Source organism: Trichechus manatus, unplaced genomic scaffold (genome assembly GCF_000243295.1).
Source record: "Trichechus manatus latirostris isolate Lorelei unplaced genomic scaffold, TriManLat1.0 scaffold00010, whole genome shotgun sequence".
NCBI lineage: Eukaryota > Metazoa > Chordata > Mammalia > Sirenia > Trichechidae > Trichechus > Trichechus manatus.
In genome coordinates this window covers 22,803,990-22,823,249 of record NW_004443946.1, presented here as the reverse complement: position 1 = coordinate 22,823,249, position 19,260 = coordinate 22,803,990, and positions in this window count along the sequence as shown.

Sequence of the window (19,260 nt, the reverse complement as noted above, 5' to 3'; positions counted from 1 at the left end):
CTGAGAAGAGTCTTGGTTTTATTTATATTACTTTATACACTGTGCTAATCACTGCTCAAAGCATCATGTGATATTTGTATTGGTATCATTAATTTCACTGGCATCAGCTTAGAGGAAGTTGATTTGGAAAAAATGTGTTGAAGAAATTATATTATTGTTCCTGGGTAAAACAAAAATCATGAAGTGGCACGTGATTATATGCAGATATAGCAGATTTGTTTAGGTAATGCACAAATTTGTCTTAGGTAATGCACCATTTGGGAAACAGTGATGTAAGGTATGCTTTATGCCTTAGCATAATTTGACCCTATAAGTTTTGACCCCATGAGTTTTTTTTTAAACCTTGGGTTTGCTATGATCTGATCCCTAGGCAAAAAGGTAGAGTTGAGGGAAGTTAGTTTTTGTTTTAGTTTTAACTCTTTTTCTCCTTTCCACCTAGCTTGGGCAGCCTTGGTTTCCCCCACCTGATCTTTCAGGCTGAGTTCTAGATGCCTAAAGTCTCTCAACTGACGTACGGCCCCTATAACTGCCAAGAGATTATAAATCCACTACACCTCTCACCTCAATCAAAATCTCTGTTTTCAGCCTGCTTAGCAAAAAAGAAAGCAAGTTGATTATCTGATGGCCGTAATTCGTGCTAGAGAAGTTGATTATCTGATGGCCATAATTTATGCTAGAGATGATTCATAAGACTTAGTTATCTGAGAGAGCATTTGAATTTAAAACAGAACTTGTTAAACCAATTGAATGTTAAATAGTAGAATGTTGTGAGCACAGGGACTTGTGTCCCTAGCCTGTTCCTGTTCTTCACATCCACCAAAACAGAATCAGAGAAGGTTTTATTCTTAAAAGTATTGTAGCCAGACATCTGTGTGAGCCTCCTCCCCCATCCCACCCCCATGCCACCACCCTGCCACTTAATGTATGATTTTTACAAATGATAATCTTTATTTTCCTATTTGTTTCCTCATTTTTAGGGGAGGATTAAAAGGAGATAACTATATAAAGCATATAGCACAGCACTCAGTGGTAACCATGATTATTAGGATTTAGGCATCCCATTTCCAAAAGGTTGCATACTCCTTGTACTGTATACCTTTCTCCTCTTTTAGGTATAAATTATATCTGTGAAACATTGGGTTTTTTTTTTCTCCCAACCCTTGTTGAACTCCCCCCACCCCCCCATCTCCCCCTCCTACAAAGTATAAGAACACATATTATTTTACAGTGCATTTGCAATGTAGCAAACACTGCCTCTGATACAAGCATTCATTTTTTGAGGTCTACTGCAAAATTTCAGTGTTTATTAGAGAAGCTGATTTAGCAGATAGAATTCATAAAATTGGAGGAGACAGTGTTAGAAACCTATTAATATCTGACTTCTGATAGTGTGGTTTTTCACAGATTTATACTGTTGAGTTTCAGAACAAGTACTGAATTGTGACTGTGTTAGGTTCTTTGCTTTGGTGATCTCTATTTTGGTAAAAGTTAGACTTTCCCATAGGCTGCCTTTTTAAGGAAGAAATATTCCTGCTCTCCAGCACTGTCTTTTAGAAGCTTTTTTCAACCTAAAAAGTAAAATATAGACATCCAGTTTAAAAATAGCAGTTAGACAGTTAGAAAACATGCATTAATTGCTAAAATACGTCAATGCTAGGAGAGAAATGGAAGAGATTGGAAGCCGGAAAACAGATGGATGAGTTGTAATTGACTTGTACCCAGATATGCTGAGTTCTTGGCTGGCTGTGGGGAAAGTAAAGATTAACCCTATCTTGGTCCTGCTGGAAGTGGTGCACAGGTGGGGCTCATAACAGAATTTGTTACAGATGTATTTAAGAGTCAGATCAGTGCATGCCCTTTCCTGCTTTAAGTGGTAGGGAGATTAACTGCCTTTTCTTCACATCCTAGAGAAGAAAGAGGATTTAATATCTGAGGAAGTTGAAAACAGGCTTTGGGATGAGTGACACCAAGTACACTTGACAGATACCTTGGAGATAAACTTGTAAACAGTTGTTGTGTTGTTAGGTGCCGTTGAGTCAGTTCCAACTCACAAAAGAAGAAAACACTACCTGGACCTGTACTATCTTCACGGTCGATGCTGCGTTTGAGCCCATTTTTGCAGCCACTGTGTCAATCCATTCCATCAAGGGTCTTCTCTTTTTCACTGACCCTTTACTGTACCAAGCCTGATGTCCTTCTCAGGGACTGGTCCCTCCTGATAACATGTCCAAAGTACATGAGAGGAAGTCTCACAATCCTCGCTTCTAAGGAGTATTTTGGCTGTATGTATTTATTCCAAGACAGATTTGTTCGTTCTTCTGGCAATCCATGGTATATTCGGTATTCTTCACCAGCACCATAATTCAAATGCATCAATTCTTTGAGCTTCCTTATTCATTGTCCAGCTTCCCCATGCATAAGAGGCAATTGAAAATACTGTGGCTTGGGTCAGGCACAACTTAGTCCTCAAAGTGACATCTTTGCTTTTTAACACTTGAAAGAGGTCTTTTGCAGCAGATTTGCCCACTGCAATACATATCATTTCTTGACTGCTGCTTCCATGGGTGTTGATTATGGATCTAAGTAAAATGAAACCCTTGACAAATTCACTTTTTTCTCCATTCATTATGATGTTGCTTATTGGTCCAGTTGTGAAGATTTTTATTTTCTTTATGTTGAGGTGTAATCCATACTGAGGCTGTACTCTTTGATCTTCATCACTAAGTGCTTTAAGACCTCTTTGCTTTCAGCAAGCCAGGTTGTGTCATCTGCATAATGCAGGTTGTTAAGGAGTCTTCCTACAATCCTGATGCCACATTCTTCTTCATATAGTTCAGCTTCTCACATTATTTGCTGAGCACACAGATTGAATAAGTATGGTGAAAGGATATAACCCTGATGCACACCTTTCGTAATTTTAAACCATGCAGCATCTATCCCCTTGTTCTGTTCAAACGACTGCCTCTTGGTCTATGTACAGGTTCCACATGAGCACAATGGAATGTTCTGAAATTCCCATTCTGTGCAACATTATCCATAATTTGTTATGATCCATTGTCGAATGCCTTTGCATAGTCAGTAAAACACAGGTAAACATCTTTCTGGTAAACGGTAGGTGTGCTGAACTGAAAAGTAGGAATTTAGTGAAATTTTACCCACTGAATGTTATGATTCCTCAGTTTTCTTTCTTGAGCTGGCTGCCAGATTACTGGCAAAGATTTACTGGCAGGACATTAGATAAGTCATCTCTGGGAGATTTGACATATTCAAGAGAAAATACTTAAAGATAGTTACACTGACAGTTTCTCACAGTGAAGCTTACTGTGGATAAACCCGACCTATGAACACTAAGTTTCCAATCATCTTTTTAGTGTCCCACTTTTAAATATGAATGGGTAGCTGTCATGGATTGAATTGTGTCCCCCCAAAATATCTGTGAACTTGGCTGGGTCATGATTCCCAGTATTGTATAATTGTGTACCATTTTGTAATCTGATGTGATTTCTTTGTGTTGTAAATTCAGTCACTATGATCTAGTATGATGGATTAGCGGCAGTGATACTGATGAGGTCTACAAGATTAGATAGTGTCTTAATCCAATCTCTTTTGAGATATAAAAGAGAGAAGCGAGCAGAGACACGTGGGAGCCTCATACCACCAAGAAAGCAGTGCCAGGAGCAGAGTGTGTCCTTTGGACCTGAGGTTCCTGTGCAGAGAAGCTCCCAGACCAAGGGAATACTGATGATACAAACCTTCCTCCAGAGCTGACAGAGAAAGCCTTCCCCTGGAGCTGACACCCTGAATTTCGACTTGTAGCCTACTGGACTGTGAGAGAATAAACTTCTCTTTGTTCTACTTGCGGTATTTCTGTTATAGCAGTGCTAGATGACTAAGACAGTAGCCAACAATGAAAGCTTGTAATGTGAAAAACAAAAGCTAAAATATACACACCCCAAAAAAAGCATTTTAGAAAAAACAGAGACTAAACAAGGAAAAAAAAACGAGATAATCTATATATATGCATGTGATATACATACATACATATAAATTCATATATATCCACATCCTTGGAGGGATAAGAAAATACTACATCCATGGAAGAAAAATTCGATACCATAAAAAAAAAAAGTTTTAGGAACTAAAAAAAAGGAGGGGGTGGGAATTCAAGTATTAGAAGATAAAATGTAGATGAAAAGGACAAACAATGGGAATATAGGAGAGAAAGTGTAAGAAGGTTAGTGAAATATAACAAGAATTGAAGGATATGATTTTTCTAGCTTGAAGGGCCCAGAACAATGAATGACCTACACAAAGACATGAAGAATTTCAGAACACTGGTAATGAAAATTATAAGAGCTTTTAGAATAGAAAATGAAGTTTTCATGCAAAAGACCAAGCCCCAGGAAGATAAACTTCTGTATAGCAACATGAAGGCTAGATAATGAAAAAATCCCTTAAGTTTGTTAAGAAAAAAGATTTATATGCTATAATTCTATCCATAGCCTTCTGTCATCTAAATGTAAGTGTAGAATAAAGACATTATCAGAACTTGTGGTCATAAAAAATCAGGGCTTCGAACCCATTCTGCCTGGTTCAGTCATGACCTCTGACTTGGTTATCTAGTACTGCTATAACAGAAATACCATAAGTGGATGGCTTTAACAAACATAAGTTTGTTCTCTCACAGTCTAGTAGGCTACAAGTCCAAATTTAGGGCATCAGCTCCAGGGGAAGGCTTTCTGTCTCCATCGGCTCTGGAGGAAGATTCTTGTCATCAGTCTTCCCCTGGTTGAAGAGCTTCTCTGCACAGGAACCCCAGGTCCCAAGGACACGCTCTGCTCCCAGCACTGCTTTCTTAGTGGTATGACGACCCTGTGTCTCTCTGCTTGCTTCTCTCTTTTATATCTCAAAACAGATTGGCTTAAGACACAATCTAATCTTGTAGATCTCATCATCACTGCCATCTCATTAACATCACAGTGATAGGATTTACAACACATAGGAAGACACATCAGATAATAAAATGGTGGACAATCACACAATACTGGGGATCATGGCATAGCCACATATTTTGGGGGGACACAATTCAATCCATAACAGCCACCTAAGTGACACCAGAACAGACCCAAAACATGAAAAATTACAAGCCCTGCTAGAAACTTAATCTCCCTGTTAGAAAACAGGGACCGCATGTGGGTTGCATAGTAACCAAATCTCTCGCCTATCGGGTTTTGAGAGCAGCTGGAAACAGCCATGCCCAGCTCAAAGATGGTGGCCAACTACACTACTTTGAACATGTGTTGCTCTCCACAGTCCTGCCAATAATGCAGTCTCTTGCATGAGGCTACTAAAAGGGCTCACTACACCTCTTCTGAGATTCCCATTCCAGGGCTTCGACCTATATAATTTTTCCCATTCCGATTCATTCAAATTTTAAAAAATTCGGGTCTGTACCAGTTTCGCTTCAGTGGCCATGACCAAACCGGTTTGAACCAGTTCAAAACTCTGAACAAAATACCTCTCATGCACCCTTTCTCAGGAACTTACTTGAGTATAAGTTCTGCCAAAATGAAGTAAACTCAAGAAAGACAAAGACACAAGATCCACAGAACAGAGGAGTAAAATAAGATGAAGAGGATGGGAATATCAGGAATGATGGTGAAAGGAAATCACAAGACAGCGGCCAGAAACTGGAGCTAATCGGAAGGCCCAGGGAGAGACTTCTTCAAAAAGACATAATTGACAGAATACTTAATATGTCTGAATATAGTAGAATAAGATTTCTACAACTAGTGGAGAGCTTGTGGATATGCTTGTAGTAAGTAAAGAAGAAAACAAATGAAAAACAATATCCCTGAAGAAAACAAAAAGTTGTGCAGAAAAAGAAAACTGATAACAGAATAGGGTCTTTATGGTAATAGTGCTTACAAACTCATTTTACTGTCACTACCAAATAAAGAATTAATGAAATTACAACATATCGGGAGGATGCACTTATAGAAAGTGGGTGTGAGGAGGTAGGGAGGAGTGTGAAAAGTGAGCTAGATTCTCATATTCCATATCAGAAAGTCAACAGATTAGACCTTAAAAACAAAGAAGTAGAAATATAAGCATGTTTATTTAGACATATAGAAGATAGAAGTCTGGCAGAGTTTTTTTTTCAGTTTAATTTTGAAATAAATACAGACTCAACAGATGCAAAAATAGTACAGAGAGTCCTGTGTACCCTTCTCTGAACTTCCCTCAATGGTGATATCGTATGTAAGTGTAGTACACTATTAAAAAACCAGAAAATTGATATTGATATAATACTCTTCACTACATGCACTCGTGTGTGTGTGGGTGTGTGGTTTTATAAGGTTATCATTTATCTTTCAACTATATTAAGGTATCTTTTAAAATGAAAGTTTATTATTATCATGATGATTGTTGTTACTTAGTGAGACCTTACCATTTTTTCCTTATCATCTTGGTTTTATTTCATGCTTAGATAAGACTTCCCTTCTCCAAAATAATAAAATCTCCTAAATTTTCTCCTAGAATTTTATATTTTTTAATGTTGAGATCTTTAATCCATTTAGAATTTGTAACGGAGTAGGAATCTAACTTTTCCCCCCATTTGGAGAGTCAGCTGTTCAACACTACTTATTAAATAATTTTTTTCTACATACTAGAAATGCTACTTTTATCACCATCATAATATATTTACATGTACACATCCCACAAACACAACTGTTTTAAGTCTCTCTATTCTGCTTCATTGTTTTTTTTTTTTCTTTCCCTATTACTATTCCAGTATAACACCTGCCTCAAGAATAGTTCCTAGCACATAGTAGGAAATCAATAAAATTTAGTCACTAATGAAAAATTGGCCAATAAACTCTTTTTACTGTTTGTGCATGACAGAGCTGGGGTTTGGTACCTTGCAACCAAGAGTCCTAACTAGTATATATGGGAACAATAATTTGAGTAGAAAATAATTATAAGGTTCTAATTTATTCCCCTGAAACATTATTTGACATTGGTATAATACTCTTAACTACATGCACTCCTCTGTTGAGAATTTCCCTTAACCTAACCATCTTAGAGAAAATTGAGGCTAACCAGAAGAGGAGGCAGCTACTCTCTCTGGTTCTAGAGCCCACATCAGGAGACCACTACAGCAATTCTTTCTAGTTCCTAAGATTTCTAAAATCTTTGGGCTACATTCAAATTTGCCTCTGGACACTTAGCATAATTTCAAGCATGTGATGGTAACAGCAACATGGGAATGGTGAAATACAGTTATTAGATAGAATTCAGGAAACGGCACTATAAAAAGGATTGGCAATCTGCTAATGGGCTCCAGGAAACCCCAATATATTGAGATTACATGTATCATCCAAATCAGAGAGAAAGAAGATAGATACCTTGTTCTCTTTTGCTTAGTATTAAGGCTGAGAAGCCAGACCACTTTTCTGTTAACAAAGGTTCACTTATTAGCATAAAGAGCTGGGTAGACTTGCCATTCCATGTATGTAAAGTGGCAAATGCCTGGTTACTCTGTCTGGATATGTTTTTATATATAATAGCCACACGGGCTACTACAAAAATAATAGGGAGAAGAGAAGGAAATGGCATTGATAAGGGCAAAATCTTGATTCCTCCAAAAGAACAGGGATAAAAGTTTACTAATGTTCTTTGGAAAGAAAAAAAAATTACTTTGTGTGTATATACCCACATATACAAACACATATATATAACTGGCAAATTGTATTTTCCAAAGGTATCTCCCATCCCACATTTTCTTATGCAGGGTGACCTCGTTACTCCACCATCAAAGATGGAGTCTTAATTCCCTGTCCACTGAATCTGGGCTCGGCTCTCACTGAATCTGGACTCGGCTGTCCTTAGTGACTAGCTTGTAACCAAAAGAATTCAGCAGAAAGGAAACTATGTGACTCCCAGGTCTAGATTGTTGTTGGGTACTGTCGAGTCAGTTCTGACTCATAACAACTCCATTGACAGAGCAGAAATGCCCCCATAGGGTTTTATTGGCTGTAATCTTTATGAAAGCAGATCACCAGGTCCTTCTCTTGCAGAACTGCTGGGTGAGTTCAGACCGCCAACTTTTGGGTTAACCATTGCCCCCACCAGGGCTCAGGTCTAGATTAGGAGAGTGGGGGAGGATGAGGTTACTGTCTGATTCACTTGGCATTCAGTCTCTAGATAACTCCTTCCCAGGATGTTCCTTCGGGGAACCCAGCACCATGCTGTAACAAGCCAAAGTCACATGGGGAGGGGGACGTTAGTAGGTGCCACAACAGTCACTCCAGCCCAGGAACTATACATGTAAATGAAGAAACCTCAAGATAATTCTAGCCCCGAGACTTCGAATCACTCCTACTTATTAAGTAGGAAATGTGAACATTTGAGTAAAAATGTGACAAATGACCAAGGACTAAACCAAAACAGTGGAAAAAATAAATAGGCGAAAGAATAGAGAGATATTTAAGAGATTAAATAGGATCTTGGGGAAGTCTAGTAGTGGTGGCTGAGGGAGGTAAAGTACAAGGTTTGGAAAGAAATCAAGTTCAGTCTTGGACATGTAGAACTAGAAGTGCGTAGAATTAGAAGTGCCTAGAATGGAGTGCTAAAAATGTACAGGTTACTGGACAGATCAAAGAAAGCCATGAATTAGAATGAGAAAAGCTGCAAGATAGATAGCAAAAATGAAGAAAGCACAGTGGCTTTATGAAAAACAGGTTTTCAAAGAGAAGGGAGTAAGCATTAGTAGCACGCACGGCAGAACAATCAGGGTGGATAAAGTGGGGAAAGTACTGGATTTAGCAAGTAGTGGGTCAGTGAAAATATTAGCAAGAAAAAATTTGAGGAATGAATGGGTAGTAAGGAAGCTGAAGCAGCAAAATTCATTTTGTAAGGGGTTTATCAGAGAAAGGAAAGATTATTAACATGTACCTGGTACTTCAAGTCCTCTCTGCTATGTGGCATGCTATTACTCTTTTATCAAAAGATAATTACATTTGAAGATATTATGGCATATAATAATATGCTAGTGTTTATATATGACTGCTACATGTGATTAGGACATATTATTTGAGTTCTTTCTAGTAGTTTTGGTTTCAGAGCATAAAATCCTGTATTTTCTTCCTGCTTAATGCCAATTATGTTACTAGGGTAATTAGCATGTTTGACAGGACACCAGAAATAAGGCTTTTAACCCTTCCCAAAGTAACAGAATATCTTGTGTTTAAAATGAAGAAACTTTTGTCTCTTGGTCTTGCTTTGATTAGTATAACTGGACTCAACATAAATTGGAAAGTCTAATGTGTTTGATTGACACAGTGGCTGCAACAATGAGCTCAAGCATAACAATGATTGTGAGCATGGTGCAGGACTGGGCAGTGTTTCATTCTGTGGTACACAGGGTTGCTATGAGTCGGAACCAACTCGACAACACCTAACAACAGCAACGTGTTCCAAAAGCTTCATCCACATTAAGCTATTTATGGACAAAATTGAGGTCTGCAAAAGTAAACAATTTGCCCAAGGTAACAGTAAGTAAGGGGATTGTCTGCACTGCAACAACAGAGAGGGTCTGATTGATTCCAAGGCCTTATCCTTCCAGTATTATACCACCATCAACCTGCATCCCATTGAAGAATGGACAAGGTCCCTATACTCAGAGTGCTCAGTGTGAAAGGAGATACAAAAACACATAGAAAAATTTTCTAAGATTATGTCAACAGTAGTATATCCTGAAGGATATAAAGTGATGTATAAATATAAACGATAACACAGCTACCACTTTGGGAGCCCATACCATTTGGAAGATACAGTTCTGAGCACTTTATATATCATTAAAACTATGTGAAATAAGATAGAAGCCATTTCACAAACTAGCAAGCCAAAACACGAGGATGACCAAAAGTTGTTATGTGTTATGTGAGGTGCTGTTGAGTCAGTTCCGACTCACAGTGACCCTGTGTATAACAGAAGAAACACTGCCGGGTCCTTTGCCATCCTCACAATCATTGTTATGCTTGAGCCCATTGTTGCAGTCACTGTGTCAGTCCATCTTCTTGAGGGTCTCAGTGATCCTGAGATGTGACATGCTGTGGTGGAAGAATGTAGACTTTGTAGTCATTGAATTTGGGTAAATCCGATTCTGATATTGCTTTCTAAGCTTCAGTTTATCCAACCTCAAAAGAGTATAACAACATGACCACATTCAAGAATACTACCTCATAAGCAAGCAAGAACCTGGTAACTACCATGGAAAGGGGACCGAGATCCTATCTCCAGGAAGGAGAAAATAAGGACTGCCTAAAAGCTCCCAATCGTCAGGCCTTTCCTTGCCCAAGTGTCTGTCCTCCATTCCACGCATTGTAGAGTTCCAGCAGTCGCTAAGTAGGGCCCAAGTGGGAGGCCTCACCCCTTCTGGAATCCCGCTCCCATACTTCTCCCTCAGGTTTCCAATACCACCTGGGACTCTGTAGCTAAGGGTCTTATTCCTGCACAAGGGATGTATTACTGCAGATGCAAACATGACTGTATGTTCCATCTGAATGCCCTGCCTGGCCAAGCAGGCCCAGCACCGCCTCAAAAATCTCAGAGGTTTAAGCTCAGTCCCAAAGACGTCTTGGATGCACCTCCTTTCCTCAGCTAACCCATGCATGGTCCTCTTGATAGACATCCGCCAGACAAAAAGAAATCGATCCACCGCCACATACAAGCTCTCCGTTGGGAAATTCTAACATCAACAATTTAGTTCTGGCATGCCAGACTGTAATTGAGATTTGGGGACTTGAATGGGGTTCGAAGTCACTGTCAAACTGATATGGAAACCTATGTTCTGGGACTTGACTCAGCTCTTCTTAGAACACTTTCTGGAAAATAGCTGCTGGATAAAATCATCTAAGGAAAATAAAAGCTACTTTGAAGCAGTGGTGTCACTAGCAGGTGCAGATGGCACCGGGTGACACTGTCAGGGGGTGACAAAAAATGTAAAATTTTTGTGCAGTGTTTATGCAGAAATTGATTAATTTTTATAAAACTATCCCTGTAGTTGGTTATAACAACAAAAACATTTTTGTAAGCCCAGCTTACACATATCAACATACCCACAAAGCTAAAACTGCTAATTTACTTTTTGAACCTTCTAATGCACTGTGGGGGGGGGGGGAAGGACACCATGAGTTACCACACCAAGTGACACCAACCCTAGTGACACACTGCTTTGAAGGTGATAGTCTAGCATTTGTTAATTAATTGGGTTGTTTTTATTTTCCATGCACACTGTGAGACAGGTGGGACTGGTATACTGGCTTCTACTCTACAAATGAGGAAAAGAGATCAGAGAAGGTCTTAAGCTTAAGTCATCACCTGTTAGAGGCCGAGTACAGGTCAGAACTCAGCAAAGTGGAAAAGCCCATTTGGAGTTTTCTTCTTTGCAGTTGGACTATCCCCATCATCCCATAGCAGAGAGATGGAGGCAGGAGAAGTCATGATCCAACCCTACTGGTTAGTTCCACAAGTGGCATCACCAGAGGATTGGATGTTTCATGGAGTATAAAGAGTAAAGCTGAGTAGTAGCACATCATTTGGTACAATGAAGTCTGAAGGGCAGAGCAGTTGAGAATTTGGGAGTTTACCTGGATTTGGCCAGGATGTTACCTCCTTCTGGACTTCATTTTTTACAACTGTGTAGTGGAGAGAGGTACTAGAAACTTAATGGGGTGGCATTAGTATCTGGTGAGACTGTAAGCCTCAAGGGCATGAGATGTTTCTTTTAAGGACCCTTCCCTCTTCTTTCTCCTCTCCTCTCCCTCTGCCACAACACCGAAGACAATGCTTTCTGAGTTGACCAGATGTGGGAGGTCTTTAAAGCCGGTTTTTCCAACCTCCTGGCAAGCAACGAATATACTGATTTAAGATGTTAATGTCTTTTGCCTTTGAAAGTCCATGGGAGCATTTCAAGTTACAGTGCCCTTGATTGGTTGTACTCTATCATCATCTTTGAGCTCCCGACCCCAAAAAGCTCAACTGTAACACAAAGTATTAGTAACCCACTGTCTAAGTCATCTAGTGCTGCTATAACAGAATTGCCACAGGTAGGTAGCTTTAACAAAGAGAAATTTATTCTTTCACAGTCTAGTAGGCTAGAAGTCCAAATTCAGGGTGTCAGCTCCAGGGGAAGGCTTTCTCTCTCTGTCGGCTCTGGGGGAAGGTCCTTGTCATCAATCTTCCACAGTGGAGGAGCTTCTCAGCGCCAGGTCCAAAGGACACGCTGTTTTCCTGGCTCTCGTTTCTTGGTGGTATGAGGTCCCCATGTCTCTCTGTTCACTTCTGTCTTATATTTCAAAAGAGATTGGCTTAAGACACAACCTAATCTTGTAGATTGACATAACTGCCTCATTAACACAACTGCCTCTAATCATGCCTCATTATCATCATAGAGGTAGGATTTACAACACAGGATAATCACATCAGATGACAAAATGGTGGACAATCACACAATACTGAGAATCATGGCATAGAAAGTTGACAGATATGTCTGGGGGACACAATTCAATCCATGACACCAATGTAAATTTTAGTAAAGATTACATGAGGAAGAGAGGAGAGGGTTTACACTGCACACTGCACAAAGAGTAGCTCAACGAGAAATTCCCATGATCAGATTCCTTTTCCCCACAAAGTCCATCATGGGCTGCACCACTCACAGGCACACCATCCTCTTGTCACCTGGCCATTTCCCTACACAGGGCCCATCCTTGGTGGATCCTATCTTTCCTGTTTCTGGATCTTCTCTTCCTTATAACCAATATACTCCCAACTCTCCCCCTATTTTCCCCTCCAATAATAATTATCATCATTTCATTACTTTCATATGCAGAGCAATTTAGCTTTTCCCGAGGTCCTGCAAACTGGCATATCCATCCCTAGATCCTCTGCAAACAAGCTGATTACTGTTACAGGGAACTACCCAATACCATGGCAAGGAAAGGTACATTCTATAAATTATGAGATGTGTTATCTTGGGAAAATCATTTAGCTACTTGGTGCTTCAGTTCCCTCATGTGAAAGGTGGGGATAACAATAATAGTAGCAATTTCATAAGGTTGTTTTGAGCTAATTATGTAAAACCCTTAGCGCAATAACTGGCAATAGAAAAAATACTCAACAGCTGTTAGCAATTGTTATTATTACAAAGTAGAAGTAAAACCAAAAATTCTTATGAAAGATCAAAGTTTCTAATGAATAATCCTGATCAAAAGGGGAGAAATGCAGAATATAATTTCAGATTCTCATGGACTCCAGACTTCCTGGTGCCATGGAGGATGGATGAAACCCTGAAACAATTGCCCTGAGATATCTTTAAAACTTCAACTAAAAATATCCTCTGATGAGGCAGGGCCAAGATGGCCGAGTAGTCAGATGCTTCCTGTGATCCCTTTTACAACAAAGACCCCAAAAAACAGTGAATTTATTATATTTGACAATCTAGGAGCCCTGAACATCAGAGGCAAAGTTGAATCCGACTGAGTGGCAGGGTGAGGGAGAGATGGTTCGGAATCAGCAAGGAGTTGCCAGACTTGACCTGGTGGGAACCAACACCCTGAAGGTTAGATTGGTGGGCATTCACAGTGAGGCAAGCAGTGGTGCTGGGGATGCGTTTTCCACACTGGGAGAGACCAAGCCGCAGAGAGTCTACTCAAGCTTCCAGAATCAGTGAAAAGTGGCACTCAATCAGCAAAAGATAAGTACGTGCATTGAACCCACCACGCAGATCAAAAAACACCGTTTGGGAAGAACCTCTCTCACATTTACCTGCCTCCTCCCCACTTTCACAGCGTTCTGGGCCAGCTTCAGTGATTGCCACATACCCTGGGCTGGAAGTAGGACCCGTCACGTGCCCTGAGCCATTCTCCCCACCTTGGAGAGGGAACGGATTAACAAACAGGGTAAAAATAATCTGCTAGTTCCCCTAAGCCGAGAACTCAGGGCAGGCACAGCTCCCTTGCCTAGGCACAGGCATAAGGGAACCACAGACTTTGAATGCCTTTCAGCCCTGCATAGACCTGTGTGGGCCCATTTCAACAGCATAGGCCCTCATTAGCACATACAACAGGATATATACCTGAAGCCTAACTTCAGCTGTTATCAGCTATATGGTGGAGTGGCAGGTTCGTGCCATTTGACACTGCTCTGCCCATTAAGCTGGGTCCTCACCTACCCACATCAGGGGTCTGAGGACTGGTGGCTCCACCCATCCCACCTAGCCACCTGCCACAGGGGTCCAAGAATAATTGGTGCCTCCTAGTCTTTACAGCCAACAGATTGAGTGCCCATAGTCTGGCTGCAAAACCCACCCACCTATGCATTCTAGGGAACGGACACGCTTTCCTCCCAGACACTTGGGCAGCTGACAGTCCCCTTCCTTGCATGACCCTGTACTGCAGCCAGATACCTGTGCCTACTCCAATCACCCCTGCCCATCTAGACTGTAGGTGAGAGCCTGCACCACACACTTGGTGACCAACTACCTGGACACCTGAGCTGAATCCATACAAGAAAAGTAAATGGACTCTTGGGCTCATATACCTAGTAACAGATCTAACCACCTGGTGACAGGATGTTAGAGCTTCAGAGGTGCCAATAATCAAACTAGCTCACACAAGCATCCTATTTGGGCATATCAAAACAACAAAACAAGAAGCTAGGACACAGTAAGCTCAGAGACAACAGTCCATATAAAATCACATAAAGAGGCAGACCATGATGGCTTCAGAAAGCTCCCAAAATAAAGAATCAAGAAATCTTCCGAGGAAGAGAACTTCCTGGAATTACCAGAGGCAGAATACAAGAGATTAATATACAGAAATCTTCAAGAGATCAGGAAGGAGATCAGGCAAAATGCAGAACAAGCCAAGTAACACACAGACAAAGCAATAGAGGAACTTAAGATTATAGAAGAGCATAATGACAAATTTAACAGGCTGCAAGAATCCAGAGAGAGAGAGCAAACAGAAATCCAGAAGACTAACAATAAAATTTCAGAATTAGACAACTCAATAGAAAGTCATAGGAGCAGAATTGAGGCAATAGAAGTCAGAATTCATGAGATTGAAGATAAAGCACTTGACACCAACTTACTTGAGGAAAAGTCAGATAAAAGAATTTTAAAAATGAAGACACCCTAAGAAATATGTGGGACTCTGTCAAGAGGAATAACCTATGAGTGATCGGAGTACCAGAATGGGGCAGTGGAGGGAGGGAGGAATAACAGAAAATACAGAGAGAATTGTTGAAGATTTGTTGGCAGAAAACTTCCCCAATATCATGAAAGATCAGAGGATATCCATCCAAAATGCTCATCAAACCCCACACAAGGTAGATCCCAAAAGAAAGTCACCAAGACATATTATAACCAAACTTGCCAAAAGCAAACATAGAGAATTTTAAGAGTGGCTAGGGAGAAACGAAAAGTCATCTACAAAGGACTAAGCTTGGACTACTTAGCAGAAACCATGCAGGCAAGAAGGCAATGGGATGACATATATAAAGCCTTCAAGGAAAAAAATTGCCAGCCAAGAATTATATATCCAGCAAAAGTGTCTCTCAAAGATGATGGGGAAATTAGGGCATTTTCAGATAAACAGAAGTTTAGGGAATTTGCAAAAACCAAACCAAAATTACAAGAAACACTAAAGGGAGTCCTCTGGTTAGACTATCAGCAACATCAGATAACAGCCCAAGACTAGAACACAGGACAGAGCAACCAGACATAAACCCAGATAGGGAAGTCACAAAAATAAATCAAAGCTAAAACACTGTAAATAGGAAAACAGAGATATTAATATGTATGACAACATTAAAACAAAAAAGAAGGACTAAAAAATGTAGTCATAGATCTTTCACATGGAAAGAAAATCAAGGTGATATAAAGAAATAAAAGATTGGTTTAAACTTAGAAAAATAGGAATAATATTAGGTAACCACAAAGGAAACTAACAATCCTATACATCAAAATAAAAAACACAAAAAACATAAAGACTCAGCAAATACAAAATCTACAACAATCAAAAAGATGCAAAGAAAATACATAAAGAAAAACGACTCAGCACAGAAAATTAACGGGAACAAAGAAACTGTCAACAACACACAAAAAAGAGATAAAAATTACAGCACTAAACTCATACCTATCAATAATTACACTGAATGTAAATGGACTAAATGCACCAATAAAGAGATAGAAAGTGGCAGAATGGATAAAATACCCTGATCTGTCTATATGCTACCTACAAGAGACACACCTTAGACTCAAAGACACAAACAAACTAAAACTCAAAGGATGGAAAAAAATATGTCTAGCAAATAACAATCAAAAAAGAGCAGGAGTGGCAATTTTAATCTCTGACAAAATAGACATTAAAGTAAAATCCATGACAAAGGATAAGGAAGGACATTATATAATGATTAAAGGGTCAATATAATGGGAGGACATTGACCATAATAAATATTTACACACCTAATGACATGGCTCCAAAATACATAAACTCTAACAACGTTGAAAAGAGAGACGGCTCCACAATAATGGTAGGCGACTTCAACACACCACTTATGGTGAAGGACAGAACATCCAGAAAGAAGCTCAATAAAGACATGGAAGATCTAAATGCCACAGTCAACCAACTTGATCTCATAGACATATACCCAACATTCCACCCAACAGCAGCCAAGTATACTTTCTTTTCCAACGCACATGGAACATTCTCCAGAATAGACCACATAGTAGGCCATGAAGCAAGCCTTAACAAAATCCAACTCATCAAAATATGACAAAGCTTCTTTTCTGACCATAAAGCCATAAAAGTAGAAATCAATAACAGAATAAGCAAGGGAAAAAATATCAAATGCATGGAAACTGAACAGCACCTTGCTCAAACACTACTGGCTTATAAAAGAAATTAAGGACAGAATAAAGACATTCACAGAATCAAAAGAGAATGAAAACACATCCTACCAGAACCTTTGGGACACAGCAAAAGCAGTGCTCAGAGATCAATTTATAGCAATAAATGCACACATCCAAAAAGACAAGAAAGAGGCAAAATGAAAACCACAACTCGAACAAGTAGAAAGGGAGCAGCAAAAGAAGCCCTCAGACACCACAAGAAAGCAAATAATAAAAATTAGATGAGAAATAAATGAAATAGAGAATAGAAAAACAATTGAAGGAGTTAACAAGACCAAAAGCTGGTTCTTTGAAAAGATCAACAAAATCGATAAACCACTGGCCAAACTAACAAAGGAAAACAGGAGAGGAAGCAAATAACCTGAAAAAGAAATGAGACCGGTAATATCACAACAGACCCAACTGAAATTAAAAGAATCATAACAGAATACTATGAAGAATTGTACTCTAACAAATTTGAAAACCTAGAGGAAATGGACAAATTTCTAGAAATCGTGCTACTTACCTAAAGTAACACAAACTGAGGTAGAACAACTAAATAAACCTGTAACAAAAGAAGAGATTGAAAATGTAGTTTAAAAACGCTCAACAAAAAAAAAGCCCTGGCCCTGATGGTTTCACTGGAGAATTCTGCCAAACGTTCAGAGAAGAGTTAACACCACTACTACTAAAAGTATTTCAGAGCACAGAAAAGGATGAAATACTCCCAAACTCATTCTATGAAGCCAGCATAACCCTGATACCAAAACCAGGTAAGGACACCCCCCAAAAAAAAATTACAGACCAATATCTTTCATGAACATAGACTCAAAAATCCTCAACAAAATCCTAGCCAATAGAATTCAACAACATATCAAAAAAATAATTCACCATGATCAAGTAGGGTTCACAGGTATGCAGCAATGGTTCAACATTAGAAAAACAATCAGTGTAATCCATCACATTAATAAAACAAAAGATAAGAACCACATGATCTTATCAATTGATGCAGAAAAGGCATTTGACAAAATCCAACACCAATTCATGAAAAAAACTCTCGGCAAAATAGGAATACAAGGGAAATTCCTCAACATAACAAAGGGCATTTATACAAAGACAACAGCCAACATCCTCCTAAATGGAGAAAGTCTGTAAGCATTCCCCTTGAGAACGGGAACCAGACAAGTGTGCTTTTTATCACCACTCTTATTCAACATTATGCTGGAGGTCATAGTCAGAGAAGTTAGGCTAGAAAAAGAAATAAAGGGCACCCAAATTGGTAAGGAAGAAGTCAAAGTATCTCTATTTGCAGATGAAATGATATTATACACAAAAAACCCCAAAGAATCTACAAGAAAACTACTGGAACTAATAGAGAATTTCAGCAAAGTATCAGGATACAAGATAAACATAAAAAAATCAGTTGGATTCCTCTACAGCAACAAAGAGAACTTTCAAGAGGAAATCACCAAATCAATACCATTTACAATAGCCCCCCAGAGGATAAAATTCTTAGGAATAAATCTAACCAGAGACATAAAAGACCTATGCAAGAAAACTACAATATACTACTGCAAGAACACAAAAGAGACTTACGTAAGTGGAAAAACATACTTTGCTCATGGATAGGAAGACTCAACATCGTGAAAATGTCAATTCTACCCAAAGTGATCTACAGATACAATGCAATTCTGATCCAAATTCCAATGGCATTTTTTAATGAGATGGAGAAACAAATCAACTTCTTGTGGAAAAAGAACCGGCCTTGGATAAGTAAAGCATTACTGAAGAAGAAGAACATAGTGGGAGGCTTCACACTACCTAATTTTAGAACCTATTATACTGCCACAGTAGTCAAAACAGCCTGGTGCTGGTACAACAACAGATACATAGACCAATGGAACAGAATTGAGAATCCAGACATAAATTCATCCACCTGTGAGCAGCTGATATTTGACAAAGGCCCAAAGTCTGTTAACTGGGGAAAAGACAGTCTCTTCTCTTTAACAAATGGTGCTGGCATAACTGGATATCCATCTGCAAAAAAATGAAACAAGACCCAAACCTCACACCATGTACAAAAAGTAACTCAAAATGGATCAAAGATGTAAATATACAATTGAAAATGATAAAGATCATGGAAGAAAAAATAGGGACAATGCTGGGAGCCCTAATACATGGTATAAACACAATACGAACCATAAGTAACAATGCACAAGCACCAGAAGAGAGACTAGATAAATGGGAGCTCCTAAAAATCAAACACTGTTGCTCATCAAAGACTTCACCAAAAGAGTCAA